Consider the following 20,781-nt stretch of genomic DNA (forward strand, 5'->3'; position numbering starts at 1 on the left):
ATCTCCGCACCAGGCAGGGCTGTCCGTGTTTTACGTACTAGAGCAAGCATAAATGTGCATAAAGAAATCAGGTTCCCCATCCTGACAACAAGGTTGAGGTGGGGAGTGGGGGTCAGCACAGGGGACAGTCCCGACCTGTGTGTTTCTTCTCAAACCCCTTTATGCTTGCTATTATGTGAAGCTTTCCAACGCATCCTGCTTCGTGTTTTCCTCGGGCTGAGTTCTGTGCACGAAACAGTCTGAATCATAACGAGATGTCCCAAAAAGATGAAAACAAGCAGCTCTAAGTAATAATCCTGGTCCTCAAGAGACAAAGTGAATAAATGTGAACACATCATTTCCTTACTTTGCAGGTTCTTAAAATTTTTCTAAAGGATTGCTTTTACCCCAAACCACATTTTTAATGTTTCACACTGCATGAAAGAAGCAAACTTGCTTTGGATACACACACACACACACGCACGCACACGCGAACACACACACACAGATCTTATGTATGTGTGTATATGCTATGTAATCTCAAAATTTTTTCAAGAAAATTTTGAAAAAAAAATTTGTATAGAACATGATTGGCCAGCAATCATTAACTAGAAAGTTTTTAGCATCTACTATGGCTTTGTGATGAGCAAGGACACATTCCAAATTTGTGTTAACAAAATGTGCCTTTGGGAAGTCACCCGAGGCATGGTTCCTGTTATGTTATGACAGTGGATAGTCCATGGAGGCCAGAAACCTCAATACCAAATCAAATCAGATTTTTACTGTGCTCCTAAACTTGGCTTTATGAAATAAATCTACTTCTAAAATGTTGCCGTAAAGAAATTATTACAAATTCATTCAATAAAGTAAGAAGGTTAACATCTGAATAAATTCTTATGTAAATTATTTTATAAGGCCTAAGGGTCACTTTTGGTTTGTATTTTGTTTGATATGGACTTTTTCAAACACCTTGGGTGTTCTTAGGAAAAGAAATACCCAAGTATTTTTTTCTTTTCTTTTCTTTTTTAAAGATTTTATTTATTTATTCATGAGAGACACAAAGAGAGGCAGAGACACAGGCAAAGGGGGAAGCAGGCTCCTCACGGGGAGCCCGTTGTGGAACTTGATCCCAGGACCCGGGGATCATGCCCTGAGCCAAAGAGAGATGCTCAACCACTGAGCCACCCTGGCGTCCCAAAGAAATATCTAAATTTAGAGGAGAATTTAGGATGCATCCTCTAACTTTAATTTTTAAAAGTGCTACATGGAAAATTTGCTTCCAGAAGGTAAAAACAACCTATTTTTTTTATTCTCTGTGCAAACAGCAGGTCTTTGTAGCCGGTGGGGTCATGGACTCAACAACCATGCTGCGCTGGGATGGTGGCGCCCTCTAGAGGCTAGGAAGGGAACCGCCAAATTTTAAGTCCCTTCAACATCTCCAGGCTCTTGGAAGTCAGAAGTTAGGACTCGAATCAGGACGAGACAAAGCCTCTCCTTTCTCTTCTGCCCCTGCTCACACCCGTGGCTTTTCTACCTAAAGAAATCACTTGCTCACACCTCCATGAAAAATGCGTCCCTTTTTCTGTTTTACTATTCTTGTCTAAGGAGAATACATTTTCTTTTCCTTTATACTTTGTGAGCAGAATATAAGAATGGCTCTAATTATGCTTGGAGCCTGTATCAAGGTAACAAACATGGAGGCATTTGAAATTAAACCAAACAGCATCACTAATACTAGCCTCTGATTCTCCCTGAAAAGCCCCTTCCTAGAAACATCACAAACTCCATTTCCTCAGCACCAGGATTCCAACTTTCTAAAAGGCCATTAAATCATTGGTTACCTCTTTTTCATGCATTACTTCATTTATTTGTTATTGCAGATACAGCCATTGGCTAGCACGCGATCGTTTTGTGTGTGTTTGCTGCAGTCGCAACCTCCTCTGGAAATCTCAGTGGCTTTGTTAATAAAGATTCATTTGCCAGGGCTCCTGGGTGGCTTGGTCAGTTAAGCATCTGACTCTTGGTTTAGGCTCAGGTCACTATCTCAGGGTCATGAGTTGGAGCCCTGTGTTGGGCTCTGCACTCAGCAGGGAGTCTGTTGAGATTCTCTCTCTCCCTCTCCCTCTGACTCTCCTGCTTGTTCTCTCTCTCTCTCTCTCTCTAAAATAAAAATAAATCTTAAAAAAAAAAGAATCAATTGTCTTCCTCACAAAATCTGTGATTTCTGTCACCTTTTCTAGGGACTCTGACTTCAGTGACTCAGAGATCCCAGCTAATTGATTCTTACAGCCACCATCTGTGTCCCTTGGCCTCCAGCTCCCTGCACACGTGGCGAGGAACTGGAGGGTCATGCACCTGCTCTTAAGTGCTTTAAAAGTTCGGACGTGATCCTTATGATCTGGGACCAATGGCTAGAACTTGCCACATGTCCCCACCCAACTCCAGGAGGCCAGAAAATGTGAGTATGATATGGATAGTTCCTGAGCAGTAACAGTCTCTGCCACATGACATAGTTCAAAAATATTAAACTTTAAATATTAAATTCAATATTTTGAACTTAAAAAATATTTTAGGTTTAATGTTTTGAGGGAGACATAAACCTAACCCAGAATCTCAATCCCACTTATATACTATCCAGGAGAAAATGCAGTCTTGATCCATTGTAAGCTACTGTATTTCTTTAGTAAATACAATGGGAAGGGAATAAGAAGCTTCCTTCAAAGTAGAATCCTAGAGGAGGAATGTTAGCTAGGTGCCAGGATGGGCAGATCAGCCCAGAGACTTGGAGAAGGTGTGATTGAGCAGAAAAGTAACAGACAGTAACAAGCCAGCAGGCAAGAGGTGGCAACAATTCTTCATAGACTATGAACAGTGTAACACAGTTATGAACCCAAAGGAGAAAAAATTAAATAAAGCTACGAGTCTGGCTGCTGAGCCACTTTCAGCCTCAGTGGAGAAAGAGCACCTCCCAGTGATGCCTCCTCGCACATCCTCCAGGTCCTCGTGGGCACGGGAGATCTGATCTCGGCAGGACTGCAGTGGTTAAACTCTAATGCGTTTCTGGGCATTTTAAACAGCTTCCAGAAGACCTGGTGAACCATGATCTTACATAACGGGCCACCGCAGATGATTTCTCGAGGAATGTTTGGAGCTAATCCGTGCCACTAAAAAGAGAGGCGGTAAACTGCAAAATAATCCACAGGGTCAGGATACTCTCCGGGGGAGCCAGAAAAATAGGGCAGATGTGGAAAGGGGGGTGATGAACGAATAGCAGCATTTGTGAGGGTGGGCGGTGGGGAGGAAACTGCTCATGTGTGGAGCTGACTAGCATCGAACACGACCGAACATGAGTGTAATAGGGAGACGGAAAGCACGATCTCTGGCAGTTTGCAGGAGACGTGAGATAAGTGCGACTTCCCTTCCTGCCTGTCATCCCCACGGACACGTGTGTATGTCTGCAAGCATACACATGAATGCACACACATGAGTGTCATAGATGAACAGCTGCTGTAACTAGCCATTGGATTCAAAGAGGAGATAGCCCCCTCTGACGTCAGGAAGGGGGCCTGGAGCTCACTGCCAGGCATGTTGCTCTCCCGTTAGACAGGATGTAACACAGCACCCGCCCCAGACCGACTCCTCTAAGGTGGCAACACAATGAGACAGGGCACATCCCTTTAAGGTTTTGTCTAAGCGCAGACAAAAACAAGGTCCCTGTGCCACGCCCACCCCAGATAGCCAACACCCCTCCCCGGGTCACAGAGCAGGACCTCATGTCCACACCAGCTGCTTCCTTACCCTTGCTGCAGTCCAGCCTCCTCGTTGACACGATGTAGCAAGACGCCCAAACATGCACCTTCCCTGCACTCTGACGGCCTCCCCTACCAGGGCAAACGCCCACTTTTTCAGAACTCTCCCAAATCCCGTACCCAAGGCCAAATCCGATGTGAGCTCTTTCTAACACATGTTTCTGAGACACCCATTGGTCCTCATGGAGTGTGTCCCCTCTGCTTCGTGGGTGGTAAGCCCAGCCTGTTGGTCCACAGGTGCCCTCTTGGTGGCAGTGGCCCGAGAGCACCTGCACAGGAATGAGAGGAGCCAGGAGCCAGGTGAGGAACTCTACTTGGCACCCCTGCCATCCTGCAGGAAGACGACAGGTGAAAGCAGTCAGGGAAACAGGAGGAAGGACGCTGGAGGGAAGAAGATAAGGAGATGGGACTTTATGCTCTCCACGACAGGTTCTCTGCACTTGTCCATTACTCCGTAAGTACACACGCATCCACAGGTGTGCACATGCACACATGAGGACACACAACTCAGGAGGATGGGAGTGGACTTGGAAATACAGAGCTGATTCCCACTTCTTGTCTGCGGTTCCTGAGCATGGGCCCTACAAACGTATCGAGCTGTGCCAGGCAGGGAGGGGACGGCGAGGAGGTCAGATTAGCTTGGCGTAGGAGGGGAGGCAAATATGAATGAATGGCACAGCGTGGAACCTGTTTTCAAGAAACCTGTTTCTCTCCACGTCCTGGGGAGAGCACATCAGATACCCGGGAGAAATGAGCCAGTTTCCAACCCCCACGAGGCAGCAAAATGATGTGAGAGCCCTTTCCTCAGTGGCTGCTTTCTGCTGGAAGAGCAGAAAGGCCCATGAAGCTTGCCCTGGCCGGGGAGCTGTGAGAACTGCCTGGTTTTCGAAGGAACAGGATTGGCATCTGGTGCTGCTGAAGCCAAGAAAACAACAGTGGCAGAGCCAGCGTCAGAACCCAGAACCGTGTGAACCCAGCCGGAGCCTGCTGGGACCCCTGTAGTGACCATGGGTCCTGTCTGTCTGTCCATGCCTGGTGCTCAGGCCATCCTTGGGCTCACACACTCTCCCACCCTGGCCCAGTGGCAAAGGACACTTTCCAGCCTTGTGGCTTTAAAAGAGGGAGATGGGAGAGGAGACGTTCTGAGATGGCAGGTGGCACGGACAGAGCAGTGGGATTTAACCTACAGGGTGCCCAGAAAAGGCTCATGATCATACTAGAAATGACTAGAATATCTGCAACTCCGCAGCAACAGAAACACCCGAAAATACAACAGAGAAATGAAAATGGCACACCAGCCATGTCTGCCTCACATAAAGGAAGACGGCAAAGAAGGCTCCGAGCAGAAACCACATGACACGTACAGAAAAAAAGTATTGGACATAATTGCCATCACTTCACTGGATCAAACTCTCCAACCAAAGGGCAGAGGTTGTCAGAAAGACGAGCAAGAGCCGGCCCTCCACTGCCCCCAAGAGACACATGTTAGATTTAAAGATGCAAGTAGAATAAAGTAAAAGGATATATATATATATAGTAAAAGGATATATATATTGAAAAGAGTAACCAAAAGGGAGCTGGAGAGGCCATGGGAATATCAGACAAAACAGACATTTCAAGCAAGGTATGATAAAAGAGCCAAAGAGGGGCATTTTGTAGAGATACAAAGGTCAATTCATCAGGAAGATAAAACAACCTTAAGTACCTTTTCACTTAATAACAAAGCCCAAAAATACACAAAAGAAAAACCATCAGATGGAAAGGACAAATAACGAATACAACAATAAAATTGGAGACTTCAATACTTCTCTCCCTAACTGATAATACATCTGCACAAAAATTCTGTGAATTATAGAATAGAAGAGCACCATCAACCAGATTGACCTCACTGACACATATAGAATTTTCTGGTATATCTAACACCACAACACATATTCTTAGGAAGCACACATGAATTCATTTCCAGGATGGATCATATTCTAGAGCATGAACACATTTCAGTAATTTAAAAAGGTCAAAGCTCTATAAAGCATCTTCTCTGACCACAATCAAATTAGAAATTAGAAAAAGATATAGGAAGTCCCCAGATCTTTGGAAATTAAACCACACCAGGTCTCCAAAAAGCCAAAGAAACAATCATGGGGAAATATCATGAACTGAAGAAAATGTGCAAAAACTCCTTCAGAAAATAGTAACAAACCAAATTAGGCACTAGATGAGAAGGGCTGGATCCCACGACCAGGTGGGGTTATCCAGGAGTGCAAGGACAGTGTGCATCTGAAATCATTATTGTTGACAAACCATATTAAGAGAATGAGGAACAAAACTCACATGATCATCCCAATAGATACTGAAACGTCAGCCGTCATCCATGATGCAAACCCTCCAAAGACAAGACATGGAAGTGAACTTCCCCAGTTTGATGAGGGGAAAATACCAAAGCCTATAGCTAGCGTGACAACTGCTAATAAAAGACGGCATGCTCTTCCCTCGAGATCGAGAGCGGGCTACGGATGTCTGCTCTCAGCACTTGTAGTCAACACTGTGCTAGAGATTGGGGCCAACCTCATAAGGCAAGAAATGGAAACTAAATGCAGCCTTCTTGGAAAGGAAGGAGTAAAACTGTCTTTATTCTCAGACTAGTTCATCTTTTAGGTAGGGCAATTCCAAGGAAATTGTAACAACAACTAGAAGAGTGAGTTTAATGAGATCACAGGATACAAGACCAAACTCTAAAAATCTGTTGTGTTTCTGTATACTAGTTTCTTTTTTTTTTTTTTTTGTATACTAGTTTCAAACAATCCAGAATGAAATTAAGAAAACAATCATTTTCACAATAGCATCAAACAGGAAAATTGTAATAAATTCAACAAAAAGAGTGGAAGACCTGGAAACTACAAAACATTGTCCAGGGAAAGTAAAGACCTAAGTAAATGTAGAGTTAGATCATATTTGTAGATTTAAAGGCTTCATAGTGGTAATATGGCAACACTCCCCCAAATACTTTCTAAATGAAAAGAAACCCCTATAAAGATCCAGCAGAATATTTTTTAGAACTAGTAGAAGACATATGAGAAAATCTTGGTGACCTTAAGACCTTAAGTTGGGCAAAGTCTTCTTGGATATGACACCAAAGCATGATCTATGAAAGAATAAAAGGATAAATGGGATTTTATCAAAATTAAAAACCTTTACCCTTCAAAACCTATCAGTAAGATAATAAAGATGCAAGCCACAAACTGAGAGAAAATATTTGCAAATCACATATCTGATGCAGGACTTTTATCCAGAATATATAAAGAACTATTACAACCAAGTAATAAGAGAAGAAGTCCAATTTTTTTTAGATGGGCCAAAGACTTAAATATACATTTCACCAAAGATACTGTACGCCATAGGACTGCCTCAGGGAAGTCAACCCCACAATGAGACGTTCCTGGATTCCCATCAGAAAGACTATAATCAAAAAGATATTTTCTTTTCTTTTTTTTTTCTTTTTTTTTAGATTTCACTTATTTATTCATGAGAGACAACAGAGAGAGGCAGAGACACAGGCAGAGGGAGAAGCAGGCTCCATGCAGGGAGCCCAGTGTAGGACTTGATACCGGAGCTCCAGGATCACGACCTGAGCTGAGGGCAGATGCTCAACAACTGAGCCACCCAGGTGTCCCAATCAGAAAGATTTTAAAGTAGCAAATGTAGGCAAGGACATGAGAACGTGGAGCCCTCACCCCGATCCAGGGGGAATGCAAGGAAAGCAGTTTGGTAGCTTCCTTAAAAAGTTATACTTAAGACACAACCCAGCCATTCTACTCCTAGCTATCTACGTACCCAAGAGAGATGAAAACTCCTGTCCATGTGAAGACATGGACACACGTGTGCACAGCGGCAGCGTCTGTAACAGCCCCAAGCTAGAACCACCAAATGCCCACCTGTAGGTGATGAGCACCTGTGGAGCATCCATACAGTGCGATTCCACTCGGCTGCTAAAGAAACAAACTATTGAAAAATATAACAACAAGGAGGAAGTTCCCAGCATTGTTAAGTGAAATAATCTGGACGCAAAGAGCTTGCTTGTTGCTACAAGAGACAAAAACACGGAAAGAGTAAGAAGAGCTCTAGCTGGCTGTGGCCAGGAGTGGGAGTGGGACTCCCTGCAATGTGCAGGAGGGAACTCTTGAGGGAGATGGAAATGATCTAAAACTGGACTGTGGCGAAAGTTGAACTACACACTTACAGCCAATGGATTGTGCATTATAATTTAATAAGTTGGGGGAAAAAACCTGCAAACAATGGTTATACAGTCAAGGGTGCATTCAAAAAAGGCTTTAGGACTCCCTGGATGGTCCCCTCTTTTAAAAAATTTTTAAATTTACTCATTTTTACTACTAAGCTTGTGTCAAGGAAAGCAGAAGTGTCTATAACTATCAGTAAATTAATGGGCAAGACACGCCTACATCCCAGACGTGAGCCTCTAGAGGAGGTGTCTGTTCTGGTGCCTTTTTCCCACAGCCTGTGCGAGCACCAGCCACTCACTCATAGAGGCAGACGGGGAGCTTACATTTCCCAGCTCCTGTGATGGTCAAGGTAGCATCTAGAGCTCTCAGCAAGTCTTATTTGCCAAACCCTCTTTTCATCAGGCACTGAAACATGGTTGTTATTTTTTTTGGTTGTTTTGGTTTGTTCTTTTTTTTTTTTAAGATTTTATTTATTTATTCATGAGAGACAGAGAGAGAGGCAGAGACACAGGCAGAGGGAGAAGCAGGCTCCCTGCAGGGACCCCGATGCAGGACTCAGTCCCAGCACCCTGGGATCATGACCTGAGCCAAAGGCAGATGCTCAACCACTGAACCACCAGGCATCCCAGAACTAAAACATATTTACTTTGACATTGTCATTTGGGCACCATGCGACACAAAATGAAGAGTATTTGTTCCAAATGTTCCAAATGTCCAAATGGATGGGCACGATAGTGCGAGAGCTGTGAAGATAGAAAAGCCCATAACAGCAGCCTCCGGTGACCCTCAGACAGGGCATCCCATCTGTTAGAACAGTGCTCCCCACTGCATGTGCTCCTAATAACACCAACAATCACCACCACCTCCTTGAAGAGATTTCAAGGTTTCACGTGCAGAATATAGTCACCATCCTGAAATCGGGCTCTTGCAAATACTGGAAGGTAGATGCAGTGGTGTGTTGATACATGGCTAATGACCGGCTCCCCCGAGGATGAAAAGGACCTCGTTTGTAGCGTCTGCTGATGGCCATGGTATATACCTGCCACCTCAGCTGATGTTAAGCTACCGACTCAATGTCACTGAATGTAGAGTTGGGAAGAGACGTTCACAGTGTCTGGTGAACCAGGGGGGAAGGGGCTCCAGCACACCTACCCCTATGCCTGGGGGCACAGGCACACAAATTACAGTTTTTGCTCCAGATTTTAATCAAGACCTAGATTGTCTTGCTCCAGACTTTAATCAAGACCTAGATTAATTAAGTCTTTTTTTCTTTACTTAAGCCATTCAAATAAATTTAAAGGTATTTCACATTAAATAGCTTACTAATTATGGGTGTATGGGTGGCTCCATGGTTGAGCGTCTGCCTTTGGCTCAAGCCATGATCCCCGGGGTCCTGGGACCCAGTCCTGCCTTGGGCTCCCCGCAGGGATCTTGCTTGTCCCTCTGCCTGTGTCTCTGCCTCTCTCTGTGTGTCTCTCATGAATAAATAAAATCTTTTTTAAAAAAAAAATTACAGGTTTATGTATACTGTTTCTCTGTATTTGGGTGTTCTAGGTACAAATATTCCATAGTCATTGACAGAGATGTGTCTTATAAACATATACCCACACACATCACATGCTTACACTCCTATGTGTGCGGACATGCATGTACATGTTGGAGTTCACAACCTGCTAGTGATTAACAAGAAAATGGCTCATTGCAGCTCTTAAACAATTGAAAATATAGCTCCCTTCAATAAAGTTAAACACCCTAAAGAACCACATTTCAGGTTTGCTTGAAATGGCTAGGAAATGCTGCCATCTGAGTGTGCTGGTTAATTATACCCTGATCTCACAGGTTCTAGCCTGAGAAACCTGCCCAAGAGTCTGAAAGGGACCAAAGTTACAGCGTGGGCCCTGGTAAAACTGAAACCAAGACAGAGGCTTAGCATGGACGCCAAAATGGATCGTCTCGTCCTGTCCCCCAGCCTCACATCCCATTCACCTCCAGGGTAGCTGGACCATCAGTAGACAGCCCTTCTTAGGAAAACAATAAAATCTAACTTTGTGTGTCATGCCTTCCACTTCAAAGGAAGACAAAGACCCTCTCATATTAGGCAGCTGGTCTAAGATGAGCTCAGGTCCCATCCGATATGGGTAACGTCAGACCAAACCAGAGCACGGATTTGGGTACTGTAGCTGATTTTGATTCAAGTTGTAGAGTAGTAGAATAGCAACGATAGCTCCCATTTATTATGTGTCTACCATGCCAGGCTTTCTGCAGGCATTGCTGTGAACCCTGACAACAACCTGTCAGGTATGTTTACCTTCTTTGATGATGTGAGTGTTCAGAGTCATCCTAATTGGAAGAACAGGATGCCAGCTCACGACTGTCTCAATCCACAGATCTTTGTGTGCAGTAAAATACTCCACACTTGGCTGGCATCCGGGCAGGTAGCTGGTAAGATTTCAGGTGTGCAGTCATCGGGCACAAAGCCTGGCCAAGAGAAGTCCAACAGAAGACATCTAGACATCACAACAATCCATTGGGCATTTATCCTATGTGAAGAGTATTCGAATACCTCGTGCACTTCATTTCAATCAATGCCCATTGGTGGAAGTAGCTCTCCATTTTACAGCTGGAAACCTGAGACCTAAGCCAGCCAGGCCAGCTAGGATTGCACAACTCTCCAATACCCTCCGCAGACTGTACCGTGAGTGGCCCAATGTTCAGATCAAAGTCGTGAGGCCTAACTGAAGATACTTCCAGTTCTGAGGTTCTTGTAATTCCAAGGCTATTGAGTTAGTCTTGCTACTAGACAGAAATTCAGTTGTTAGAAGGCCTTGCTCAGTTATGATGGATCCACCCACCAGGGAGTCAGCATTTTTCCAAGCGTGGTGCTGAGTTCCATGTCCTCAGGAGCAACCATCTGAAAATGGCTAAGGAAGACCACATCTTCTCCCTTTGAGCCAAGAACAAATGGCAAAGGCTTGACATGCAGCCAAGGGCAAAAGAAAAGAGGTAGGGATCACATGTAACTATTGCGGATACCCAGGGTCAGTGATGCACACACTGCACACCTGCTTATTGATACCTCAAGGCTTCCAAGCTCCAAGACTTGAGGGGGGAATCAGCAAGTAAAGATAACCTCTCACACAGGGGGTGAGTTTCACGAGACGTCCACCTCCATTCTCCTGGGTCAGTGATGGTTCCCGCTTGTCTTAGAGGCCCCCAGGGAGAAATCTTGGTCTCTGCACATGAGTGGTGGTGGGTCCAGACATCAGACAGCCATGCGCTTTCCCTTTAGGCTCTGAGGATTGGTCCATGGCTAGCAATGAGAGACACATCTTTGCAGAAATGATCAACAAAAATTTCAAAGCTCATGCAGAATGAGGACACTTAAGAATCTTATTGTTCTGGCTTAGCTGAGGGAGCAGAAAAACCAGTCATATTATCTTGTAAAGATGCTTTCAAATATAAAAGACATTTGTAAAAGAGATTTTGATCGTGACCTTTCTCTAAACCATATGAAGAAATACTCCCATCTTAAAATTACCACTGCCAGAGTTCACAGCAGGGGTGGGGAGCGGTGGTAGTCAATAATTCAGCATTCATGTAACATCTGACATCTGCAAAGTGCTTTGCCATCAGCTTTTCTTATCTCTACTCATAGGGACAGCAGGTGGGGGTCAGTGGTGGTCATTCTTAGCTTCTTAGAGAAGCAAATGGGACAGTGACTGGATCCTTAGGCTAAGAGAGCGTAATAGCATATAAAGCTCGAAATACATGGCAACCCTTTCATTAGATTGCTACTTTTAAAAGTGGTCAATAGAAGTAAATTTTGTCCTCTGTGCCAATAGCAGAGTGATGGTGCTTTTCTTCTTATCATATAAGAGCCGGATAATCAAAATTCATATCTAAAAGTACCACCAACAGCAAAGGTCAAAAAGAACCATTGTTTCAATTAACACTTTGGAACATAGCCTTTGCTATTTAAAAACAGAGAAATAAAAAAAAACAGAGAAATATGAATTTGTGTGTGCCTGTTCTCCATTTTTTGGAGAGACAGACTTTAAGACCACAATCCACGAGAAACATGAGAGATGTTTGAACTATTGCAAGATACAGAGCAAGCCAACACATTATCAGCCAACAAGCAAATTTCCCAGTCTTCTGCACCATTGGAAAATTGAAAGACTAACCAGTGGAAAGAGACTCCTCACTGCTATATTAAGTGAGCCCCTGCCTTTGGCATCACGCTTGTACATGGATGGCAAACCTGGCCTGCTCCCTCCCAAGGGAGCAGTAATTCCATTTACATCCTATTTACATATTTATGAGATCTATGATAAGTGACATGGTGGTGGGCAACAGAAGAACCGAATTTAATCTGATGGAACAAGGGAGGCATTCTGAGAGAGTGACATTGAGCTGAAATAGAAAAGCTGAGTAGGTGCTAAGAGGGAACAAAGGGAGAAGGGCGGAACAGCATCTTCAAAGGCCCTGTGGTGGTGGCTGTATGATTCACTGCAGGAATTAAAAAGTGACCAAAGGTCCAGAGCTCAGTGATAAAGGAGCAGGGACAAAGGTGAAGAAAGCTCTGACCAACCTGGAAGCCGATGACAGCCCACAGAGGCCTGGGCTCAGCAGGTTGGTCTCGGGAGGTGAGCTCAACTGCTACTTGGTAGCAGCCACCACGGACAAGTCCCTAAGGGATCTCTGTGTCCCAGTCTCCTCACCTGTAATCTGGTTCCTGCCTTACAAAGTTGTTGCAAAGATTCAGTGTTCTGTTGCATATAAAGCACTTTATAGGCAATTCGATCATTTTTATTTAAAGCTTTCACTGTCCCCCTCCTGACATCTTCTTACCATTAGGCCACTATGTCTTAGCCTCTGTTCTGTGGGGCACTGCTTTGTAACATGCTCCAAGTAAATTTAATAGAAGTAAATTTACTTCAAACAAACAAACTCTGATTAAATGCGTTTGAGAAGCACTGCGCATTGGTATACTAAAGAATCTGAAAAGTCCCACAGTTAGAAAAAAAAAATTAATTTTCTCAACCAAGTGTGTACAAAACTTGACTTCCCCATGCCACTCCCTTTTTGTTGGAGGCAGTGCTGTCACCTCATAACCAATGTCCCTAAGTCTCCAAAAGTTCCATGGAGAGAATTGAGAGGCACCAGCCAAGACTGATTTGAGACTGGTTCATACATTTGCAAGCCTGCAGCAGAGTGATTTCTAGGTTGTTGTTTAGAAAACAAATCATTTCAAAGCTCCCACTTATAACACATTCTTAAACAATCCTCATTTCTTGAAACCTTTTCCTGACCTATGCTTATAATTTTCAACTTATTCAGCAGATGCCTTTCAGGGAACCAGTTTGTGTTACTAGATTAATATGACCTTGTTAGTAGCTTCATTTCACTCTTGAGTCTCAGTTTCTCATCTGTAGACCACAGTGTTAGACGAGGTCATCTGAGAGCCCTTTATCTGATTCTATGTTAAAAATCTTTCCAGGTTAAAAAAAATCTTTCCAGGTTACATGTGTTATGTTCTTAGGTGATTCCTGAGACTAGTCCAGTATCCATATAAGTGGATAGACACACATCCAACCACAACGGACAAACCCCTAGGTCTTTGTCTCCTTACTTTCCCATTATTTTGTCCATCCTTTGCTGGAGAATTTCACCAAATGCATCATCACGATCTTTTTGTGATTTTTCTATGTGTCCATTTTTCTAAAAACACATTAAATACAGAGAAATGCAAAACGCAATATAAGATAAATAAGTCATGAAAGTGTGATATAGAGCCTGGGGAATATAGTCAATAACATTGTATTAATTTTGCAAGGTGACAGAGGTAACTGGACTTGTGGTGACATTTCACAATGTGTACAATCATCAAGTTACTATGTTGTATGCCTGAAACTAACATAACGTGGCATGTCCATTATACTTCAACAAATAAAAAAACACAACACGAAGGAAAAGCACCCAAACGTTAACATCTGTTAAATCATGAATGACTATGCCTTTGTATTTCTTTCTCTGTTTTTAAATCTTCCAAAATGTAAAAATTACAATCTTCAGTGAGTGATCAATTTCTGTTCATGGTGACTTCAGAGAAATCATCTTATCTCTCTCTTCATCACGTCCTTGAGCTGTCTCAAGGCTTAAATTTACTAACAGAAATACAAACTTGTTTCTTGCCCTGCAAAGTTCAGGTTTGGGCAGTTATCTCACAGACGAAAGCATTATTTAGTTAAGGCCCAAAGTGACTGCAGCCAGAGGTTAACAGCCATTCCCAAGCTATGTGATCGAATTTCAAAATTAATTCCATAAGCTAACTGTCAGAGTCCTAGAAAGAGACCTTTTCCCACCAACTTTAGCTGAAAGGAAGGTATACTTCAGTTATTCTATCTAAACCATCTTGAGAATGGACACAAGCCAAATGCCACTTTGATTTTATTGATAATAAACATTCAAAGATACCTCATAAAACATCTCAAACTCTTTCCCAATTATTGCAAACTTTGAAGTAGGCCTGGTTCTGGGTGGAGGCCAGCTGTGTTTACCTGTTTGGGAACATGGTCTTTGTGGCCCTTCATCCTGTACAGACAAGTGAGGCTCTAATTAAAGGGTTTTTTTTTTTTTTTACATCTTTTCTTTGTAGAAAGGAAAATTTGGAAATTTCCCACCAAATGTGAATTGGCGTGACCCCCAGGCTCCCTTGATCAAAGTTAAGTTGGAGAGCTCTGGAAATAAAACACCAAGGAATGGAGGTGGGTTAGGGCTGTTTTGAACTCCGAGGAGTGTGGATGGGGGCTGGGGCAGCCTGGGTGCTGTGGGAGGATTGACACCAATGGGGATTCTAGAGAGTTCTGCTTGCATCTTCTGACCATCCTGTTGAGGCAGCACCTGTCCCCCAACCTGGGGCGACTCTGATTCCCAGTCCCAAGGCCACAGGAGGAACTTCAGGGCTAGATGCTCTATGCTTACAGGGAGTTGATCATAGGTGTGGACACTGACCAACTGCAGGTACCAGCCTCCCATCTTCCCAAGGGCCAGTGAGTTCCAATCTCCCCTCCCCTCAGGGAGGCCAGGGCAATGGAGTCAAGGCCTTCCTCATATTCTCACTCAGCTGGCCCATAGGGTAGCCAGTGCATAGGGGAAAGGAATTTCCAAAGGACAACTCTGGTGATGGGCATGCCATCCCTAAGGAAAGCTTACTGGATGACAGACTTTGCCAGAAGCAGAAATAATAGACCAAGCATTTACAATTCAATGAATAAACACTTGAAAAGAAATAGGGACTATATTAGCAATCTGAAGCAAAGAAGAAAAAAATCAGAAAACAAACATTTTGTATGAAAAATACAATCATTGAAAAAGAGAACATAATGTCTAGGTAGAATAACAGGATGGACAAGCGGAGAAATAAAATAGCAATCAGGAGACACAGTGTTGCAGGAATACAAACCCCAGAAAGAGGAAACAAAGAGTTAGAAAATGCTGGGCGGTGGGGGGGGCGGGGAGAAGAAACTGATATGGAGAAAATGAAACAATACACAGAAATCCAAACACAAGGGAACCCTGGGATGAGGGGGGGTGGTAATTAAAATGAGGCTAGTGAATATTTGAAGAAATGTTTACCAAAAATTCCCCAGAATTAAAAAATATAAGTAAGGCAATGGCTCATATTGACAGTTAACCTGGAGTGCCAAAGAAGAAAATAAAGACACATTAATAAAATATCAAAATATCAGACAAAAAGACAAATTTTAAAGCCTCCTGCGAGAAAGGACACGTTATCTACAAAGGATCAAGAATTGGATCAACGTCCGATCTTTCAATAGCAATAGTAGATGCGAGAAAAAATAACGGGGTCTTGTCTTAAAAATACTAATTAGTCTTAAAAATACTAATTAGTCTAGATCGTTACATCAGGTAAGAATTCACAAGGTTTATAAGGTTTCAGAGATGTTGCCACCCAGAGGCCCAAGTCAATGAAAGCTTTAGACCAAGCACTTCAGTAAGGGAAGAGATGACCAACAGATGCAGCCAGTGATGTATGATGATATGAGAAATAAATGCTATCACACATTTCACTAAAGTTTGCTACTACCTTTATTAAATCGTTAGCAACAAAATAAAAAGGTAAAATATGCCCCCTAATAATACAGAATTAATAATATAGATCCTCAGTGTCTAATGTAAAGCCACTCTCCCCTCACATGGCTACTTAAGTTAAATTTGGGTTAATTAAATGAAATTTTAAGATCTGTTCCTCCATCACACTAGCCCCAATTTCTATGATTAACAGCCCTATTTGGCTGTGTGCTGCTCTATCAGGCAGAAAGTTCTGGAAGCCAGCCCTGAAATACAGAACATCAATACGATGCAGTGTTTGTAGGGAATGTGAGACCAGTGAATATGAAAGAGTACAAGAGTTCTAGTCTCATTACGAAAGAAATAAAAATACCATTTTTTCAAATGTGGAAAGATTAAAAGTGCAAATGGGCTTTGCATAAGTCTCTCCCCATCAAACAAAATAATAATAATTAAATCACAATAATTAAAGTCTTGGTGTTCTTGTGTTGTTTTTATTCCTTGCTGATTTAGGCATTTTTCCAGAATAATTGCATTGGGTTCCAAAAATAGCCCTTTTTTGGGATAAAATATTAGTTAATAAATTCTTGCGTATCAAAAGGCCCTGCATCTTATAAATGTTTTATGAACATTTGCCAGTTTATTTGTTTTTCTAAAGGATTTTTTTATTATTCTTTTTTTGTTTAAAAAGTCCTGAACCAGGAATCTATCGTATCTTGGAACTATAAGATGAAGGAATGTTCTTCTCTAATCACATTGTTCTCTGCAACTTGATTTACCCCACCATGTAACTCAATTCCTTGGCCTGGGGACAGCTGTCCTGCGGCTGTCAGACATTGGGCAGAGCGATGAGGGCCCAGGGCCCTCCCACCTGACCTGGCACTCCCAGCATCCCCAGTTTCTGCCCGAGACAACCCTCAGAGGAGTGCAAGCATCACGTGATCCTTGTTTGCAGCTGCAGGTGGATCGGGGAAAGGCGGACTCCTGAGGACCTGAGATGACAATTTGTACTTTTATCCTCACCTGGGGCTTGGAACTCATTTATTCAGCAAATGTATTTTGAGCATCAGCATAGCTTCTTGTCCTCCAGAAGGTGAGTCAAGAAGCTGCAATGCTTCCATGAACAGCCTCAGAGGCCAGTGTGAGTACGGGTATCATGGCCGTGCACTGAATTTCCAATTCCCACACCATTTCCCACCATGACTGCTATCTCCCTGCCTCTCCTTCCTTCCTCTGGTTCCTCTCCTTAGGTGTAACAAGTCTTGCAAATCTTTCAGGAAACTCTAAACAGGGAGCCTGCGAGTGAGCACACATACCCTTTTTAGACTTTCAGACCTTGGCACTCATGGTTCGGGGTAAGATACATGTGTGTCTGGAAGCTTAACCATCACAGTCCCTCTGATATTTTTCCCTGGAGACCACAAGGCCCTTCCACTAAAAATGCTTAGTGACCCTCCTAAAACCCCAGTGGAAGAGCCACTGTAGTGCCTTTTACTGCAGGTAAGACACAAGGTCTACCACCAAAGCACCGTCAACTAAGAAAAATAGTTGACTTATTTAAGTAGTACACTTATTTAAAGGTTATGTATTCTAAATGCTTCTAAATGTGTATTCCTTCAATAACTAGTAAGAAAAGTAGCCTGCAGGCACTATTGAATACAGAATACATATATTCTGTGTGCTTTGTACATATTAATTAAATTAAATATAATGATGTGTTTACTACTCACAAAATTCACTGAGGTTTTTGCCAAGTCCTGGCCCATTTCACAGATGGGAAAATGGTAGATATAGCTAGTGAGAGCAGCTGCAGGGATTTGTACTCAAGAAATCTGAGTCCAGAGCTTATTCTCAGAACAATTAGGACATATCGCCCTCCTGAAGCTATGCCACCAGGTAGATGGATAAGATTTTGACTTATGAGAGTATAGTAACAATGGGTGTGATAGATAAATGCTGCCATGTGATTTTAGGAGTGCAAAAGTGGGAGCAATCACTTCCAACTGCGAAAATCAGGAGACCTGATGATGCATGGTCAGTTGTACCAAGCCCAACGTGAAAGAAGTAGAGAAATCATTTCCATGGAACTGGACAGCATGTGCAAAGAGACGGCACAGCAAGCTCACACATGGGCTTGGTATTCAACGTCCCACTCCTGCCTTCAGGCAGCACAGCATCCCACCAGCCCCAATCCCTGCCTCTCTCCCCTCCCTCAGAGGAACTGATACACCTCTCATTTTCAAATGGAAGCCACTTCCCCTATACCTTGCTGGAGCCACCACACACCATCAAATATGGTCCCATTCCAACTGGCTCCTTCTCCTCCATGCTAAAGAACTCTTCCCCAAAGTTTCTACCCTCTTCACCAACAACATTACAGAAAAAAGTGAGTCTACCCATGCTCCTGGATTACAGAAACAATCAAATAAGGCTTTCAGTGGCTTAAGTCTGTAACTCAGGTGGTGAAAGCAGTTCTTCTTGAAGCACCATTGAAAAGATATCCAATTAATCTGACACTCAGGAGTGGTATATGCATTGGTCCAGTGACCAGCCAGCCCAAAGAAGGAAAAATGAAAGGAAAAAAAAACTCTGATTGAATCAATACAAAGAGTTTGGTCAGACTCAGATCTAACTCTATCTGTATATTCCTTAGGCTGATACTTACTCCTCCAACCTCAATAAATTACACACATGGAAACCTCCAAATCCCAGTAAAATCCCTCCTCCACCTTCATGCCTTAAAAAGGAAAACTTTAAAAGGGAACAACTCAGAGTAGCAGTCATCAAAGGGCACGACCCTCACAGAATACTCTGGCCATCTCATAGCTTATGGTGTAATTAAATAATAATGAAGCAGAGAATCTTTAAGAAATTCAGTCCCAGTGCCAGCCATATTGGTCCAAAAGTTGAAGAATTATGCCAGTCAGAGCAGTGAGGGTTTATAGGATGAGGCTAACAGTTCCTAGAAGTGAGAGTCAAATTCCACCAATCTTAGGAAATTAGAAGACAAAGACCCTCTAAGGGAAGGAGCTTGAGGAGAGAACAGGCTCAAAAGATGCAAGCCACTCTTGGCCCATAGTCACCGGGACCCATAGCCACCAGGACCCATAGCCCCTGGGACCCATAGCCACCGGGACACATAGCCACTGGGACCCATAGCCACCCAGACCCGTAGCCACGCAGACCCATAGCCACCGGGACCCAAAGCCACCGGGACGCATAGCCACAGGGACCCATAGCCACTGGGACCCATAGCCACCGGGACGCATAGCTACCCAGACCCATAGCCACCGGGATGCATAGCCCAAGCTGGGAATCAGGCTTGGCCATTGGCAAACCATTGTTGGAAAGCAGAATAATCAGCCAAGATTTTGGCGTTAAGGAGGGACCAAACCAGAGACTGGAAAGCACCAAACAACCATTCCCCCCATCAGGGCATTTGCCAAATTCTGACTGATCAGATTCAACCTACGTTTGCTCCCAGGGCTTCAACTGAGAACATGGGAAGCCTTTGCTTCCTCAGTCAGAGGGTCTGGGAGTGATGCAGTCCAGCTCTCCAAACCCCCAATGTCCCCACTGTCAGCCCTGATGCTCAGTCCTTGATTGGATTTCAGTAACCATCCCCCTCTCTCAATCATCCTTCTCTCAGAAGATACAGGGAGCTTTCTTTACTGGAACATAACATGGTAGGAGTCTCTACAGACTTTTCTATACAATTCAGCTAACACACACAAAAATTACTAACCATGTGAAAAGAGAAGACAAAAATGCTAAATAATTAAAAGAAAACAACGAATTAAATTTGCAGATGACCAGATAGTAGAGGTAGCAATTACTTTAAAATAGCCATGGTCAGTATGCACAAGAGAACAGAGGACGTAAGAGACAGTATGAATGAAATGATGGCAAATTGTAATTGAGAATTGGAATTTTGTTTTTTTTTTTTAAAGATTTTATTTATCCATTTCAGAGAAAGGAGAGAGAGAGTGAGCAATGAGGTGGGGAGAGGGAGAGGGAGAAGCAGACTCCCCACTGAACAGGGAGCCTAACGTGGGGCTCCATCCCACAACTCTGGGATCACAACCCAACTTAACCAACTGAGCCACCCAGGTGTCCCTGGAATTTAGGTGGGTTTTTTTAAAGATTTTATTTATCTATTTGAGAGACAGAGAGAGCACAAGCAGGGAGGCAGAAGCAGACTCCCTGCTGAGTAGGGAGCGCCATGCGGGGCTCAATCCCAGGACCCTGAGATCAGGGAGACGCATAACCAACTGAGCCACCCAGGCGTCCCTGGAATTTAGTTTTAAAAAATAATCAGTATTGCAGAATTTAAAACTACAAAATCCAAAATTAAGAATTCAGTGAATAGTTTTAACAGCAGCTGGGATATAGAAAACACCCAGAATGAATGAACTGGAAGGTAGTATGCTAGAAAGATACCTGAACTGAAAGATAGAGATTAAAAAGGAAGAAAGATTATTTTAAAAATTAAGAGACATGTGGGAGATACTCAAAAGGTCAAAATTAACAGAATTGCATTATCAGAAAGACAGGGGAGAGGATGAAGGCAGAAACAGTATCCAGAGAGATAATGACTTAGAACCATCCAGAATGACGAATGACATCAACCCACACACTCAAGAAATCCAGCAAATGTCAAA

Source organism: Canis lupus, chromosome 34, assembly GCF_003254725.2.
Source record: "Canis lupus dingo isolate Sandy chromosome 34, ASM325472v2, whole genome shotgun sequence".
NCBI lineage: Eukaryota > Metazoa > Chordata > Mammalia > Carnivora > Canidae > Canis > Canis lupus.